Below are 18,220 nucleotides of genomic sequence, written 5' to 3' on the forward strand. Positions count from 1 at the left end.
TTAGCAGCTTTTCTCCAGCCCTGCATGGAGCAGGGGGATTTGATAAGGAACATATGGGCCCTGTTGTAGAATTAAAACTGCTGGTCATATCTTTCACTAGTGCTTTCTTCTTTGTAGGCCATTTCACACCAAATACACATTTTAAGCAAAAAAAACAAAAAAAAAACATGCACATCTCTATAAACTTACAAATTCACATGCACTTCAATGATCCATCATTTTGTTTATTGGGAGTCTTAGTTTAATTAATAATTGTTTGTATGGCAAATACTTCATTAAGGTATCCAAACTTTTTCCGGTAATCTGGCAATGCACGCGGTGTGAAAAGCTTTGGTGCAAAAAAAAAGCTGTTTGCAAAATATGTTATTCTGTTGCGTCGTTTAGATGCATTGGACTTGGTCTGCACAGGCTTTTACTTGTGACTATCTGACAGGGCCATAAATACTACAGTTAGAGTATTACTTAGTAACATACTAACATTAGAGAGTATCCATAAAACCTGTATGATTGTGACATTGTACAGTATATCGTCGCTGTCCAATTAAAAACACATATCTCCACAATTTAGAATTTTTACTATAGATAGAATGCGCCGAATGACCTCTTCCTACTGTCTTAATTGTGCATCGAAATGACCAATGAAAAGATGTTTAATTAGGCTATCTGTTTAACAAGTATCTCCACTGGCCTTGAGAAGTGTCCATCAAAGCCAGATATGTCCCACCCTTATGTTTAGAAGAGCGTCAGCAAAAGATTGCCTACATCTCGCTGGCTCTGTGATTTCCTTAACAACCAAAGCCATTCATGCACGCACAATGTCAGGTGGCTTTAAAAAGTAGACTATGCCAGCCAGATTTCCATCTTCATGATACCACGAGTGCAAGCTAATTCTGACAATTTATGCATCTCGAAACCGAACTGTCCATTCAACAACCGGACTAGAAACCCTAGTCATAAAACTGATTTTGATCTAAAATAGTAAGTGAAAGCTCAGATTATATCAAAAAATGAATTCTCTAGCAATTGATGACCTGCACACTGAGTTCTGGGAACACAAACAGTTAGACTCTAGTCTGTAACTGAACATGCACCTTTGGAACCCATGATAAGAAAACCATGTATGTCCACATTCGCTAACAAGTCAGATTAAAATATTGAACAGTTCGCTAACAGATGTGTATTGGTAGAATTATATTTATGGTGCTAAAGGTGACTTATGTTATTTTAGATTCATTTTGTAAGGTGAGAAAAAGTGTTCTTCCAAGCTCTGTTTTGGAGATACGTACCTTTCCTCAGACAGTGACGATATGGCAGCTGGAATTTTTATAACTGCTAAATGTTGTATTAACCACAGAACATTAGAACATATAACGACCTCTAAATTAGCCTAATCACTGATGCTCTTTATGTGACCTTCCAACAAATTGCACGTCTCATAACACACTCCCTTTATGGCCTCTCCGTTTGAAGAATTCTTCTAAATGCGAGTGGTGTCCATCCCATGTGTTTATCATTATTCAGCACTATCAATGTGACATGTATGTATGACATATGTTAGTGCATTTGAAAGCAGAACATGTGTGGGTCAGAACATGTGTCAGAAGCCTGGGTGTGTTGTGTAAATGTACGGGTACTGTTCCTGTGGGTGGAAGTGAGACACACCATACCATGATCTGATTTTATTGACTATGATGTCATGAGACTGAACTAGCAAGTGCGTCCGAACGGACGAGTTAGGGGCCGTTAACACCGAAGTGATGTACGTGTTTTTGTGTGTGTCTGTTCTGTTTTCCCATTGTTTTCCTATGTAAACCCATGCTGGACAAATGTCTTTAACTGTTGCACCGTGTCTTGCTGTTTCTTCAGCGTCTCGCGCAGGACTGGCACTTTTTAAACACCTTGTCAAGTTAAAAAGAACTTAACATTTTCAAAAATGCATGTCGAGACACCAGCGCTCTGTTTCATTCTTTGCGCTGCGTCTAGATTGTTTTTATCGCAGGTGTCACAAAGATCCAACATTCTGAACAAGTTCAGGCTGCATAGAGGGGACTGTTGCATTGTTTCATATTATTCCAGATTGTTCTGCACCAAGCAAAGTTCAGCGCATAAACGGTTAGGCAATGCTTTTTTCTCTTCTGCTCTAATGTACTGAAGGGCTGCCGTGCCTTGTTAAAACTATGTTTACAGTTTCAATACTGTTATGAATGTTGCCTATATAAAATACAGCCTATTGCAACAGTACTTGCTTGGAGAAGAAATTATAAAGATAGTGAGCAATATCGCGCTTGGGTCGGGTTCGGGCTTATAATCTGACAGTATATTTTGGGCCGGGTAGGGTCAGGCCACACGGACTCGGGTACGGGTCGGGTTCGGGTTTCATTTTAAGGCCTGTGCAAACCTCTTCTTCCTGTCTAGAAACAGATTAGCATAACTTCCCAAAAAGAGAGAGAGAGAAGGTTAATGGAAAGGGTAAATAATTCCTCATGCTATCTAAAAACCTTTATTAACATGTTACAGAGGCAGAAGTGTAATCTGACGGGCAAAGGGTTTGGAAGCTTGTGTGCTGATCCAATGATTTCACTTTGTATAATTTAGTTTTCATATACATTTCATGTACATGATATAACTGCATATAATAACCTCACCCTGTAAAATGTTAATGTATTCTTTTAAAATGTTAAAATCTAACAGAAAAAGGAGACACAATGCAACAAAAAGAAAATGTCCAGTACTGACGCTATAAATAATAAAAAGACAGAAAGGTAGTAATGTAAATCTTACTATATATCTACGGAGTATATAAGTAGTAAAGTGGTAAAAAGTGATAATTTTTTATTATTCATAAAACAAACCTGGCCAGTTCTAGAATAGTTTTGTTACTATAAGATTCTGATAAAGATTGGATACAAATGTCTGAGGCAGGGTTACATTTGATCTGGCATTCCAATGCTACTGTGATGCACCAAGTCAAAAGTATCACCTATTATGTGCTCATTTCTACATGTTAAACTACTGCATGAATTCCCAGTGTATTAGAAAAGCACTAACTCAAAACATATGTTAAAAATGACGGAGTATTTTTGGTCATCAAATGGGATATTATATTTTGTATTTAAATTCAGATTGTGAAGGGTTTTAACTTCTCTGTCACTGAAAAGCAAGTTGAAAATATGTTTGTTGCCATGCAGCACCACACGGCTTCACCAGAGCCCCAATTTCCAGACCCAAACTGTATATTTCACTCCATATATATTTCATTCTATATCTTTCATTATGTCAAGAATAAAAGTGGCGTTCTTATTGGTTTTTGAAAAGTGTGCATATGTATGTGCTCAAGTGCGGTAAAGTGAAGTAAGAGGGAAACACCACTATTGCAGCTCAATGCTGCTAGAGGTCATGATGAAAACAAACACACCAGCAACAGAGGGGCATGTCAAAATAAAGAGAAACAACGGAGAACAGAAAATAACAGAAGTAGTCCTCAGATACCATGTTAGCTATTTACAGCAGTGTCGCGGGGGAAGAACGTTGCTATGGAGATGATTACTGACCGAACTGCTTGTATACTGTAGTAAAGAGTACGCCACTTACAAAGTGCATATAAACATAAATGTCTATTTCGTGTCTCAAGCAGTTTTTTCACAATAAACAGCTTTCTGTCCATGTAAATGAGCTGTAATAATCTGATATCCATTCGATCTCTGCAGAAGTTATTACTCCACCCCCTGAGTAACATCATTAACGACAGCTCCACATTGTTGAACCAACGGGGTTCGAACGATGGATGTGCAACATAGTTACTAGCATTTCGGGAAACAGTCGTGACAAGCTAGTTAGTTTCTCTAACGATGCATCGTACTGGTGGTTCAGCAGTGAGTTACATCGTTGTACGGGAAACGCACACCAGAACAAGTGACCAAAGCATGACTTCCTACACAGGAATTGTACCTGTCTGAGAAAGGCAGACAGCTGGTTTGAACATTCGTCAAACCTAATTTGCATCTTTTCAACTGCTTTAAGCTTGTTTCCTTTGAAGTCAATCCTGGTGATTACTCTTAGATCACTGTTTAAACTGCTGGACTTATTCCTGTGTTGGGACTAACACAAAAAATTCAGGGTCTTTAGTGAAACTTTATACCTTTATCTACAATCTAAGTAGATGACAGTGTGGAAATGGGGTTTAGTAGTCTTCTGTGAATGTCATTAAGGCATTAACTAGTCCCTTATGAGTTATCATAAACTCTGTTTTACAAATCAAGGACAGTTTTATATCCTTTTGACATTCTTGTGTACATTGTACAGTATATTGTTTTGTTTAAGGGAATCCGAGCATACCAGCTAAATCCAGAGTGACATATGTAGTATGCCTATGCCAGGGCCGTAACCACAATATACACTGAGGGGGACAAGTACCCCCCAATAATCAGGTATGGCCAGATTGTCCCCCCCCCAATAATTGATATCCTTGTTGCTGTTCTGCTGCAGTCCATTATGCACCACTGTCTAATTGTCATTAAGTTGTAGCAGGAACAACATATAGGTTTAAAAAAGTTAACGTTTGTCAATGTCATTTGAGATAGCCAATCAAATCGATGAAGGTGGGAGTCACGGAATTCAAGATAAAGAAGCTAAGCGGGAACCTCGTGGATTAATTCAGCCTCATGCATCAGCAAGCAGTTCAGGTTAAGAGTGTTAGTGTAATTTAAGATGTACTGTATCTAACTAAACATACAATATTTGACCACAGTTTCATGATTGAAATGTTGTACCGACTGACAGTAATTTTCAAGGGCGTAAACTATTCACCATTTGGCGAAATTCCCATTTCAAATTGAAAATATGTCGTGTACAGTAGGTGATTCATATGTCATTCATAATTGTGAATGTGAAAACATTAACGGAGCAGTTTTCAGCATGTCAGGCTTAAGACAAATAGGGAATGCGTGTATATTGTAAAGGAATTGAATGAATGTGGTTGTCTGTAGGGCTGCAACAGTACATGTATCTGTGCCAAACCGAACGGATACAGGGGCTTCAGTACGGTACACGCAGTCACATGAATGATTACATAACATGAGTGAAACCTATATTAAAACAACATATAATGAACAACACAAACCGTGAACAACTAAAAAAAACAAAAACTGTGGAGCAACACAAGACAGCACAGAACGTCTCGGTTACTGTTGTAACCTCTGTTCCGTGATGGAGGGAACGAGACATTGTGTTGATGTAGTGACATTAGGGTTCGATCTTGAGAGCCCGAGACACCTTCAGATCTTTGAGAAAAGGCCAATGAGAATTGGCGAGTAGAATTTGCATGCCACTCCCCCCGACGTACGGGTATAAAAGGGAGGCTGGAATGCGGATTCATTCAGGTTTTTGCACTGAGGAGCCGAGACAAGGTCCCGGCCATTACAGTGGTGTAGTTCAGCCTGTGGCAAGAGGGACACAACATCTCGTTCCCTCCATCAGGGAACGGAAGTTACGACAGTAACTGAGACGTTCCCCTTCTGTCACTCACTCGACGTTGTGTCGATGTAGTGACACTAGGGGTCCCTATACGAAACACCACAATGGCTGAACTGTGTTACGTCAACTGCTGATGCAGGCGTAGGCAAGCTACTGTGAGCATAGGAACAGATACACTCGGACTGCACGTAGCCTCCCCAGATGCCCCAAAATTTCATGTAATTCCCAACAACCCTGAGGGGGGGAAGGAGATGTATCTAGTATGGGAGCAGGCCGCGCCAGCCACGGCCTTTTCTCTCTAAGTTTTTCTCTCCACAGAAAATTAGATTCGGCTGGGTCCCAAATGCTCATAAAATGCGCCGGGGAAGGCATTTTGTTCTGTTCCTATTCTTTCAGGGGGAAAAGTCCCCATGGAGGCCACACCCTGCCCTGAAGGGGAGGATAAAAAAAGTGGTGAATACGTCATGTGGGCCTAAGGCCGCACATGGAAGAGGCACGGCGGTAGGTCCTGCCCTTTGTAGGGGAGGAGCTCTACAAACGCAGCGACCAGGGCAGAGAGGACTCTGCCAAGGGAGACGTGGGTCTACCGAAAAAGGGAGACCGTACCGTGGAAGATACATCACTGGAGGTTACCGGGGTAACCGAGACCTGTGGAGCACTTACCCCAGTACAGGGCACGTTAGCACACGTACTGGGTCCGTCTATGTATTCCTCCGCTGAATTCGAGAACCAGAGGGCTAGGAGAAAGGACATCCAGGGTTCACAGGTCATGAACACGCATGGGAGAGAAGAGCGCATGGCTTCACCTTGTGGAGGAGAAAGGCACTACACACAAGCGGTAAACCCGGCCAGCTGCCCTGCGCAATGAATTTGACCTGTTCGTACCTGAAAGAACACGGGACGAAACCAGCTCAACCTGGAGATTGTAAAATCTCGTGAAGGTATTGGGTGTTGCCCAGCCCGCTGCTCTACAGATGTCTGCTAGAGAGGTGCCATTGGCCAGTGCCCATGAGGATGCCACACTCCTTGTGGAGTGTGCTCAAACCCGCAAGGGGGCAGTAGGGTGATCCAAGTAGATGCGCAAAGCATGCACAGGACACAGCAACAATAAGGCTGGGTCTGCCTCCTCTGGGGGCAGCGCTTGCAGGCTCACCACCTGATCCCTAAAAGGGGTCGTGGGAACCTTGGGCACATAGCCCGGTCGGGGTCTCTGGATCAAGTGATAGTCTTCCGGACACGAACTCTAGGCACTCTTCACTGACAGAGAATGCTTGCAAGTCCCCAACCCTCATGATGGAAGTGAGCGCGGTCAGGAGGGCGTTCTTCAATGAGATGGCCTTTAACTCAACTGACTCTAGGGGCTCGAACGGGGCTCTCCGTAGGCCTAAAAGGACCATGGAGAGGTCCCATGAGGGAAAGAGGCACGGCCTAGGAGGGTTCAACCTCCTGGTGCCTCTCAGGCACCTGATGATCAGGTCGTGCTTACCGAGAGACTTACATTCAACAGTGTTGTGGTGTGCTGCTATAGCGGCTACATAGACCTTGAGAGTGGAGGGGGACAGCCGCCTGTCCAACTTCTCTTGCAGGAAGGAAAGCACTGACCCGACTGCGCACCTCTGGGGGTCTTTGCTACGGGAAGAACACCACTTAGCAAAGATACGCCACTTCAGGGAATACAGCTGCCTTGTAGAAGGAGCTCTGGCCTGAGTGATCATGTTAACCACTATGGGCGGTAGACCAGTTTGGTCTTCCACGTCCCATCCAGGGTCCAGACATGGAGATTCCAGAGGTCTGGGCATGGGTGTCAGAGGGTGCCCCGTCCCTGAGAAAGAAGGTCCTTCCTCAGCGGAATTTGCCAGGGAGGTGCTGTCTTGAGGGGCGTGAGGTCCAAGAACCAGGTCTGGGTGGGCCAATACGGAGCCACGAAAATGACCTGCTCCTTGTCCTCCCTGACCTTGCACAAAACCTGTGCAAGTAGGCTCACTGGGGGGAACGCGTATTTGTGCAGCTCCCGGGGTCAGCTGTGTGCCAGCATATCTGTACCGAGGGGACCTCCTGTCAGAGCATACCAGAGTGGGCAGTGGGAGGATTCTTGGGAGGCAAACAGGTCTACCTGTGCCTTGCCGAATCGACTCCAAATCAGCTGGACCACCTGGGGGTGGAGTCTCCACTCTCCCCTGAGCATCACCTGCCACGACAGAGCATCTGCTGTGGCATTGAGGTTGCCAGGGATATGAGTGGCACGCAGTGACCTGAGTCGCCTCTGACTCCAGAGGAGGAGGTGACGGGCGAGTTGCGACATGCGACGAGAGCTTAAACTGCCTTGATGGTTTATATAAGCCACTGTCGTCATGTTGTCCATCTGGACCAACACGTGCTTGCCCTGGATCAATTGCAATAGCCTCCGCAGGGTGAGCTGTACTGCCAGCAACTCGAGGCAGTTGATGTGCCAACACAGGCGAGGTCCTGTCCAGGAGCCAGCGGCTGCGTGCCCATTGCACACAGTGCCCCAGCCTGTCTTGGAGGCGTCCGTCGTAACCATGACGCGTTTGGACACTTGTTGTATGGGGACTCCAGCCCATAGGAACGCAAGGTCTGTCCAAGGGCTGAAAAGGCATCAGCAGGCGGGCGTGAGAGCCACGCGATGTGTGCTGTGGTGCCATGCGTACCTCAGGACTCGGGTCTGTAGCCAGTGCTGTAGCGGTCTCATATGCACCAACCCGAGCGGTGTGACCGCCGTTGAGGATGCCATATGCCCCTGGAGCCTCTGAAAGTACTTCAGTGGGACCGACATTTCCCACCTGGATAAGTTCAGGCAGTTCAGCACCGAGATGCTCTGAACCGGGGAGAGCTTGCTCTTTTCCCAGTTGACCCGAAGTCCTAAACGGCTGATGTGCGTGAGCACCAGGTCCCTGTGTGCACACAGTAACTCTCTCAGTGTGCTACAATCAGCCAGTTGTCGAGGTAATTGAGTATGCGAACGCCCACTTCCCTTAACGGGGCAAGGGCTGCCTCTGCGACCTTCGTGAAGACGCGAGGGGACAGGGACAAGCCGAAGGGGAGGACCTTGTACTGATATGCCCGACCGTCGAACGCGAACCGTAGGAAGGGTCTGTGTCGAGGTTAAATCGAGACGTGAAAGTACGCGTCCTTCAGGTCTATTGTCGCGAACCAATCTTGATGCCGGATGCACATTAAAATGTGCTTTTGCGTCAGCATCTTGAACGGGAGACTGTGCAAGGCCCAGTTCAGAACTCGCAGGTCCAAGATTGGCCGCAACCCACCGCCCTTCTTGGGAACGATGAAGTAAGGGCTGTAAAACCCCTGTCTCACCTCGGTTGGAGGGACAGGCTATCGCGTCCTTCTGCAGGAGGACTGCGATCTCTGCCCACAGGACGGTGGTGCTCTCGTCCTTCACTGACATGAAGAGAATGCCTCGGAACCAGGGCGGGTGCCTGGCGAATTGAATCGCATAGCCGAGTCGGATGGTTCTGGCCAGCCAGCGCGATGGGTTGGAAAGCGATAGCCAAGCGTCCAAACTCCGGGCAAGGGGCACTAACAGAAGGATCGCATCCGACGTTCCTGGGGATGGGGCCTCGCGGCAGGGGGTAGCAGGGAGTGCCGCATCAGGGAGCGGTGCTCCGACCCGAGGCAGTCGTGCTGAGGGGACCCTCGAAGCACTTACCTTGCTCCACGCACCCGGCGTAAGGCGGGCTGGCGACTGAGGAGGAGGGCCTCTCGTGGGGACAGCGACCGTGAGCACTGGCAGTGTGACCCGAGGAGAGAGGAAACTGCTCTTTTTTTGACAATGTGAGTACTGCAGCCCGTATGGGGTGCGGTGAACAGAAAATAAAAAAGGAACAAAAGATTTTCCTCCCGGTCCTCCACCGGGGGATGGAGTGGTCTGGCTACCAGTTCCGGAGTTTCCGTAGACATCTCGATCCTCGGGTGTCCCATCTCAGGGGCGCTTGGGAGCCTTCCTGGGGGTCTTCGCGGCCGGCCGAGAAGCGGGGGGTGTCCCTCTCCTGCGGGGGGCTCTACGCCAGGGTCCAGGGCTGGGCTCGGGCTGGGGCGGAGCCGGTTGAGTTTGTGTCGCCGCAGGGGGACGCCTTCGGCGAACAGACGGGGTGCACACTCTTGAGCCGCGTCGGGGCAAGATGTGCTGAATGGCCTCCGTCTGTTGCTTCACCGCCGAGAACTGCTGGGCGAAGTCCTCGACGGTGTCGCCGAAGAGGCCGACCTGAGAGATTGGCGCGTTAAGGAACCGCGCCTCGTCCGCGTCAATCATCTCGAGGTTCGGCCACAGGTGGCGCACCTGGACTACAAGCGTGGACATCGTCTGCACGAGTGCGCGCTGTGACCTTAGTCGCAGAGGTGAATAGATCAGTAGTAGTATTCAGCTCGCTTAAATACAACCGCTCGGCTCCGAAGAAAAAATCTGAATGAATCCGCATTCCAGCCTCCCTTTTATACCCTTATGTCAGGGGGAGTGGCATGCAAATTCTACTCACCAATTCTCATTGGCCTTTTCTCAAAGATCTGAAGTTGTCTCGGGCTCTCAAGATCGACCCCAAGTGTCACTACATCGACACAATGTCGAGTGAGTGACAGAAGGGGAACCAAAACGTAACAAATCAGAGCAGCACACGGTACACTAGATACTGCGAATCAGATAAATGCATGTGAAGTATATGCGGACAGTTTTTTCATCAACATGCACGCTGCTCCGGCAGATTTCACTTTTGCGAGCTGTCTCCGTGTTTATTTCTTTGTCTCCTGCTGAACGTGCTTAGATGCGATATACAATATGGAACAGACCCCCCCCCCAGTCCGGGCGTCCCGTTAGATGAAGCACATCTAACATGACTAAACAATATGCACATGTGTCTCTTGAGCTTACGGGAACAAAGCATAAACAGCCTGTGCAAATTAGTCTCGCCACGGTGTTCAAGCAGCTTCTCGCTGCAACCTCAGACGAATGCCATAGGAGTACTTATAATTAAATGATAAGTACAAGTGGAGAGCTGGAAGGCAAAAGACACAGAAATCTGCACTGTTAATGTCTTAATTTTGTTACAGTGATTTTAATGGCACTTTTTTTTTAAACTTTTATTATTATTAATGTTTTTATACAATATGCATTTAAGAGGCTCTTTAGTTTTGTATTGTAATTTCATTGAAGAAATATGCATAGTGCAGTCATGTATAAATGAGCCTTCTCAATAAGAATTATTGCCCATCAGCCACTGTGTTTTCAAAGTAAATAATTTAAAGAAAGGTTCGTTGTTTTCCCTGCTGTACTGAAACCGTACCGAACCGTTACCCCAAAATCGATGTACGTACCGAACCATGAATTTTGTGTACCATTGCAGCCCTAGTTGTCTGGCAGGCTTTTAAAGTAGCTTTTTAGAAAATTAACTTGAAATTGTCTATGAGCGTTCTCACCATCAGATTAGAACTAGAACATTAGAACTGTGACAATTAGGTTTTTAGATTGTGGCAAGGGCAATGTCATATATAGATTAATGCAAATATTAAGTAATAATTTACAAACAATTTAAGATTTTCTAAATAATTTCTTGGTCTTTTTGTACAGCATCTCCTAAGAGTCTTCTTTTAAAAGAGACCATTTTATTTTGAGTATGTCCTTGTCAGGTCTGTGCTAAAAATTTAGCCACCAGTTAAAGGAGTAGTTCACCTAAAAATGGAAAATGCACTTTTACTCACTCATTTACTCATCTAAACCCATTTGCTGTTACTTTTTCTTGGAACATAAAAATAGATTTTTAAAAACAGTTTATAGTGAGCAGGAATTGTCAAGCTTCAAAAAGGACAAATAATATAAAGCATTATAAAAGGTTCAGTTTAAAGACATCATAAAAGTAGTCCATATGAATTGTGCAAGATATTCCAAGCTTTCTGTGCCATAAAACAGCTTTGTTTTGTATATCATTCTTTTATGATATTTTAATAATGTTTTGTTTTTTTTGTGGTTTTTTTTGTATCTTGACAGCTGTGGTCAATATGAACTGTTTTTGCATTGAAAAGAGCAGCGTTAGGGTTCTTGAAGAAAAGATTAAGATTCTACTGGGGGAAAACTCAATGAAGGACAACTCGAGGGCAGTAAATAATGTTGTGTATTTGCTTTTTGCTAGCCAGCTGAAAATGTCTTAACATTTTTCAGTTACATCAGTGATGAAAATAAATTCTAATTACATTTGTCTTTTCTTTGGGACAGTACAAAAAAAGAAAGAAAAGATGACTGAAACAGGCAAATTGCTAGCAATGCAGAGACTGAACTTAAAAAAAATGGTTTGGTCCCTCCCAATGTTCAAGACATGGTTACGGCCTTGGCCTACGCCATAAAGAGCATCAAAGCTATTTTGACGGCAAATTAAAATTTTCTGCTTTGAAACTAAAATCTACCTAGTACGGGAAAGTTTGTCAAGACAAAGGGCTATATTTTCATAAGCTGCACAGTGCAGCACTTCACGCGAAGACCGTGCGCTACTTCTTATCCAATTTTCATGAGGGCGCAAATTCTAAGTACAATTTTAATGCCAGGGCAAAATGCAAGTAGGTGGTAGTGTTTGCGCTATCTGTGGGTGTATGCGCGTAAACTGTGGGTATATTGTATATTAATGAAGTGGCACAAAGTGCAATTAGCTATTTTACTAAGAAGTAGGTCACTGTGCTAAGACTTTTCCAAACCTTGTCCTTTTTCAGCGCAAAGTCTAAATTTAGTTCCTACATTTGCAGTTTGGAGATTCCACCAGGATTTAAGTATACTGTGTCAAGTTAAATGTAGTTTGAAACTTAGAAAAACATCTTTATACCCCTGAATTCGGTCTTGCATTCTGTCCAGCTGTGTTTGAACGCAAGATCCAGTCCTCATCTTGAGATATCTGTAGTCTCTCCCTGTGTCTCAATAAGCTCCCTCATCTCCCTATGTCGTGAATCAGTATATCGTGGACACGAATTCGGGCACTGGCAAGGGTGTTCATCCACTGAACATTGGGACACTTATGACTCAGTCACCTGTGACACGTTAACTAGCTCGCACATTCAAGCACGGCTGTTATTAATCGGAACCACCGCTGTATAAATTACACTATCGTTAATTTTCATTGAAGATATTCAAACTTTCAGTGTTTTTATAACAAATAAATGGCATAAATAAAGAAATAAAAATACATAGAAGTGTACTGTAAACCTTATTTTAACAAATTAAATATTTAAAAGATTGTTTCACCTGTTAATTATGAATGAAAGACATTTCAAACAGTATCTCTTTTAAAGAGAAAACAAGGCTGGACTTCATAGTTTTACTTTTGTGCTCATTGTCTAATGACTTGAGAGACTTCAGAAGACATGACAACATTTCTAGTAAGGGAACATAGTGAGCAATGATGCTTTTTACGGTGCATTGTGGGACTTTTTAGGGAGCGAATGTTTCAGTGCACTGGAACGATTTTGCGAATGAGAAAATGGCTGTGTCATGTATTCCCTGTTTTTGTCTAGACTTTTATGTTGAAATTCTTGTTTAGTTCCTGTTCCTGTTTCCTGTGTTAGTTTTGTAGTCCTTTGTGGTTTTATTTCATGATTGGTTCTCCCTGATTGTTTCCCCAGGTGTTTCTTGTTTTCCCTTGTGTATTTAAGCCCTTGTTTCCTCTGGTTAATTTGTCAGTCTTTGTATGTATTGTTTGATGCTCTGTGTTTGGTTCCCTGTGTTTTGTTTTTATATTCTGAGTTTCTTTGTTTATCTTTGTGTTATTAAAGCTGCGTTTAGATCCTCATTCCTCGCCTGCCTCATCACAGTTTGACTCCCTGATCAGTGCCCTGACTACTGAACTAGGGAGCCGAGGGTGAGACGCACCCTCTAAGTGTGGTTTGTTGCCTCTTTAGCTGCATGCCTGTAAAGTTAGATTTGTGCTTACAGCCCCCTTCTGCAAACATGGTGGTACTTTAAGCTTGAGTTGTTCTGGTAGTAGGAATATTCCTTATCACGGTCCGGGGACATGATTAATTGAGTTACATCTTTTTAAACATATTTTTCAGTATATTATTAGATGCACTGAATTAACGTGTTAAGCCATATTAACCACAGGAAAAAAAAATCATTTAATACTAGAGTCTGTGTGGTTTGTTCCTCACACTAGAAGTTACAAAGACAGGATTATAGTGTCTTGTATGTGGGGTCAACTCTAACCTTTCCATAAGAGTAATTACAGCTGTTTAGAGTGCCCAAATACCAGCCCCCCCAAAAGTAAAGAAATCTCTTTCAAGTCTTTGCCCAGTCACATCTTGTTCTTAACTCTGCCTACAATGCTTCTTTTGTCTAAATGTGTTCTCTTTAAATCTAAAACTGCTGTGTTTTCCAAGAGTCATAAAATGGAAAGGGCATAGGCAGAGAAAAATATGTAAGGGGCGAAATTTAAAGAAAATCAAAAAGTCTTTTGAGCTGATCAACAAGAGAAGAAGGGTCTCTTTCATTAATGATACATGAGGAAACGGAGATGTCATTCTGGAAATATGAACTTGTGGTGCTTTTACCTAAACTGAGAGGGGAAAGAGGGCGACAGTGGAAACTTCCAAAATATTGTTACATGAATGCAAAGGAAACTCTAATAAAATATCCCTAAAGATGCAAAAACTCACAACAGCTTCTGAAACAATGTTGGATCCTTTACACTAGAGAGGTCGGGACAAGTGTTTGGAATTTGTACTTATTATGGTCTTTCCCCTTTAAATTTGGCAGATCATTAACAGTTCTATTCCCTGACTTTAAAACATAGATTTTAGCTTTTGTTGTTCTTAACCTGTTTCTGTTAATATTTTAAAGAAATGCTTGTTTCTTGCTGACTCAATGGACCTGTTAACAAACTGCAGTCTTCATATCAATGGCAGACAATTTGTAGTAAGAATAAAGGAACCATGGAATGTGCTTGATCAAACAGACATTGACAGCCAGCAATCAGATCAAGTGATCTTTCCTCTGAGGCTGAGAAAGGAGAATTCAAGACCTCTACTGCATTCTCTCTAACACAGACACAAGGAAGTCTATGAAAAGAATTTCAGAACTTATTTACATGGAGCATGGAGACTGATCCATTTATAGAGAATCTGCTTTTTGCCTGCAGTCAAAAAAAGACAGGCACAGGCAATTGTGTCTCTTTCCCACCAATGAGAAACTATCATAAGAGCCAAAAAAAATTATCTGAAGGTATGCATTGTACCAATCTTCCGGTCCTGCATTTTACTTCCTGTTAAAATAAGGGCATGTGTGTTTTTCCACAGTGTCCTGTCTGAATGTCTCTTATTCGTAATAGTGATGTTTTACGATCCTTCTATTTCCCATTTTCTTTGCCAAAGTGTAAGTAAACCAACTTTATTTCTGCAATTATTTTGTGGAGCTGTTTGTAATTGACATTGTAAGTTGTTATTGGCATTGCTATTTTAAATAACTATATGCATATGTGTAAAAAGTAAAGTAATACTTAGCTACAATTTAGAAGTTTCTAAAATGTATTAGAAGGTTATGGAATTGTTAGGAAGTTTAACAAAGATAAGATTGAGAATGTGACAGAATCTTTAACACTCCACCAATGTAAAATCCCCATGTCAACAGCTAAAAGCACTGTTGGTTGTTGGACAGAATGTGACCCACGGGAAAACAGATATAAACTGTTGCCAAAACTGCAAGGTCACAGATGTACCAAATCTGAAATTCATAAAACTTACAAGATAAGCAGACAAGATAATGTATCTATTTTGCAACCATCCAATAGTCTTATAATATTTATTACTGATACAAATACCTGTCAAATACCTGAATAAATAAAAAAAATATTGTTCTATTGTTGTTGTATTATTTCATTCAATAAAAATAAATATTTCTAAACTGTTTTATAAGGCCTGAGAAAAATAAAATAAAAATAGCAAGTTCTTTTTTAATAATAGCAATAGTTCAAAAACTTTTAATGTTGAAAACATACGACACTGTGATAATTACACATTTTGGTCCCACTGGCCTCACATGTCAAGGCTAAACAACGAGGACCACAAGGGACCCAGTGGGAGACGTGAACTGTGTCCAGACATCTGAGGCTCTTTTCTCCCCATAAACATCATTCATGAACATCAAACTGAGGACATTGAGTGGAAAAGTGTGTGTTTGGCTTAAGTAAGATAATGAAAGATCCTGAAAGAAAACAAAGAGCCCACTAACACTGAAAACTACAAGCTACAAGTTTCAGAATAAAATATAGAGGTTTAGGTTTCTTCGTAAAATATTTCCTGTACTTGTGTATGAAGTGAACAAGTTTCACAGCTTTACAGCTAGATTTTTACATTTTCTACAATGTAAGCCCACAGCCACATAGCTAGAGTGTTGGGGGTGGTTGCCAGGGTGTTGTAACAGTATGCGGTTACTACAGTGTTTTGAGTGATTTTAGCACATTATTACACAGTTGCTATGTATGTTCTGGGTGGTTGCTAGGTGGTTGCTTACAGAGCCAAATCAGAAGAGCCCACGTCCAAGTCTCTATGATATTCTGGTCACTGTATGACTCCAATATGGTCCTTCCTTCAATGTATGTCTAAGGGATTTTTTCCCCCGCCCATTTTATCTTCTCCCTAATGAAGATCCATAGTTCTGATAGTTTAGAATTGTAATGCACACCTCTCCTCAACAAGCCACACAATCTGAGGTATCATTCATGTTCAAAGCGCAAATGGTGTGGGACCGGTTATGCATCAAAATGTAATCCTTACACTCTGTCTACACCAGACGCGAGCAGCGTGTCACATCAGAACCAGTAGAACCCTATTATAATCAGTGATGCTGTCTATACTGGAAGCGTCCTTTGTGGTGCGTCTGTTGTGCCGACAATAAACGGGTGTCACGTTTCATTTTGCGCTGCACGCGCTGGGGCTACTACACAAATTAAACGGTTTAGGATGCATCCAGTGTAGACAGCATCAAGCCACTGCATCGCGCTATGTCAATGGTCGTGCCCGGTGTAGACAGGGTGTTAGAATTAGGGGCTTCAAAATCCTTGACCTTAAAGTCCAAAGTATACTTCGGTTTTAAAGTTTAATGCGTGCATACAGTCGAACGCTCAGGCTTTCCAAGTTTAGACAATGCACACATACACGGGCGGTTGGCACATGCGCACTACGACTGCTATGGGACACTGGACCCTTTCTCTTCAGGAGTTAAGACCCATAAAGATGTCTTTACATACTTCAGACTCAAATTTTACAAATGCAGGTATCCACCTTTGTCTTCTGTTGTTTATAGATGATTACATCTTCTTGCACAATCTTCATGACGGCAACACCTCAACAATGAGTGTTGCCACCTTGTGGACCCACTAATTAGTGCAAATAATTCCAGCCGCATGCGCATATTGCGCAGTTAGAAAAATCGGGGAGCACGCATTCAGTGCTAGATCACTCGAGCACTCTGCTGATGACGAAATTTGCATCACGCATCCTATATTCAGATGCCTAGTGTTCGCGTCTAACTGAAGTAAACATTTGGCTAAGTGTGAGCATTAGTAACAGTGATGTTAGCAAGTTACCAGTGCTGGGTAGTAACGGATTACATATTATCTGGTTTACGTAATCAGATTACGAAAGTCAAGTACTTGTACTTGGATTAAATTACACTTTTAAATACTTGTAATCGGATTACAGTTACTTTTTTCTTAATTTTTTTTTACTTAACTCCTGACAAACACACTTTAATTATTATTTGAATTATCACTCTGTGTGTAATATAAATATGTGATATGTGTTTGGAAGTATTTTGTCCATAAAACGCATCAATATGCCCAAATACACATCATTTCATATTCACAATGTGATCCAATTAGTGCCGTAAAATTAGTTTTAGTTTTGTGAATTGCTTTTGTACTCGGATTCAAAAATGTAAATGAATGCACTATATTTTTAGTGATAACTCTGAGGCCATTTTTGGTCTGATCTCTTACCACACATGGATGCCGTTTGTAAAATGGCAAAATTGCACGTTTGTGTAACGCACCCGGGAACATGTCCGCATTTCTAGAAACTCCCGTAAGAAATGCAAGTGACATCAAATATAGAGTTAGGTTGGAAGTAATCCCAAAGTAATCTGATTAGATTACCCCTGAGAGTTCAGTACCTGATTACAATTCAGAAGTAATCTACCCAGCACTGAAAGCACCACAAATAATGTGGTAGTGTTCCTCATTAACTGATAACACAACCATGTAAATGCTATTGTACATTAGTATTATTATTTATGTCTGAAAAGGTAAGAAAACTGCTTCTATTCATCTATAAAACACAATTAATATAGCCTATATAACTGAATGTCATATTAAACAGAAATATGACTTTTCTTTTAGATGTCAAGTACATCAGAAATACAAGCAGGGAGTGTTCATCTGCCATTCCTTCCCTTATGTGTTTTCATTTTTGTTTAACAAAAGGAAAAATGCTTTTTGAATGAGTACACTATATCCTCAGCAGCCTTGGCACTTTTAATATGGCTCCACAGAACAATCAAACCCCTTTTCCTGCTGCTGTATAGTGTAGAGTAAAGGACAACCGAACTGACATCTCAAGCTATACTCACAAGGACCTTCATATCCTGATGTTTGCTAAGGAATGTATTTCCTCTCTCTCCCACACCATCATTAAGGAGCTTTACTTTCAACACAAATGAGGAGAGGTCACAGATATGGTGAACAAACAACCT

At 42.6% G+C, this 18,220-nt stretch overlaps 1 protein-coding gene across 2 annotated transcripts in view; it reads right to left on the reverse strand.

Annotated features, from left to right (window-relative positions):
* The window catches only part of LOC127448185 (collagen alpha-2(IV) chain-like), a 145,811-nt gene that overhangs the window by 83,224 nt on the left and 44,367 nt on the right, over positions 1 to 18,220 (reverse strand). The gene's annotated exons all lie outside the window — the stretch shown is intronic.

Source organism: Myxocyprinus asiaticus, chromosome 11 (assembly GCF_019703515.2).
Source record: "Myxocyprinus asiaticus isolate MX2 ecotype Aquarium Trade chromosome 11, UBuf_Myxa_2, whole genome shotgun sequence".
Classification (NCBI taxonomy): Eukaryota; Metazoa; Chordata; class Actinopteri; order Cypriniformes; family Catostomidae; genus Myxocyprinus; species Myxocyprinus asiaticus.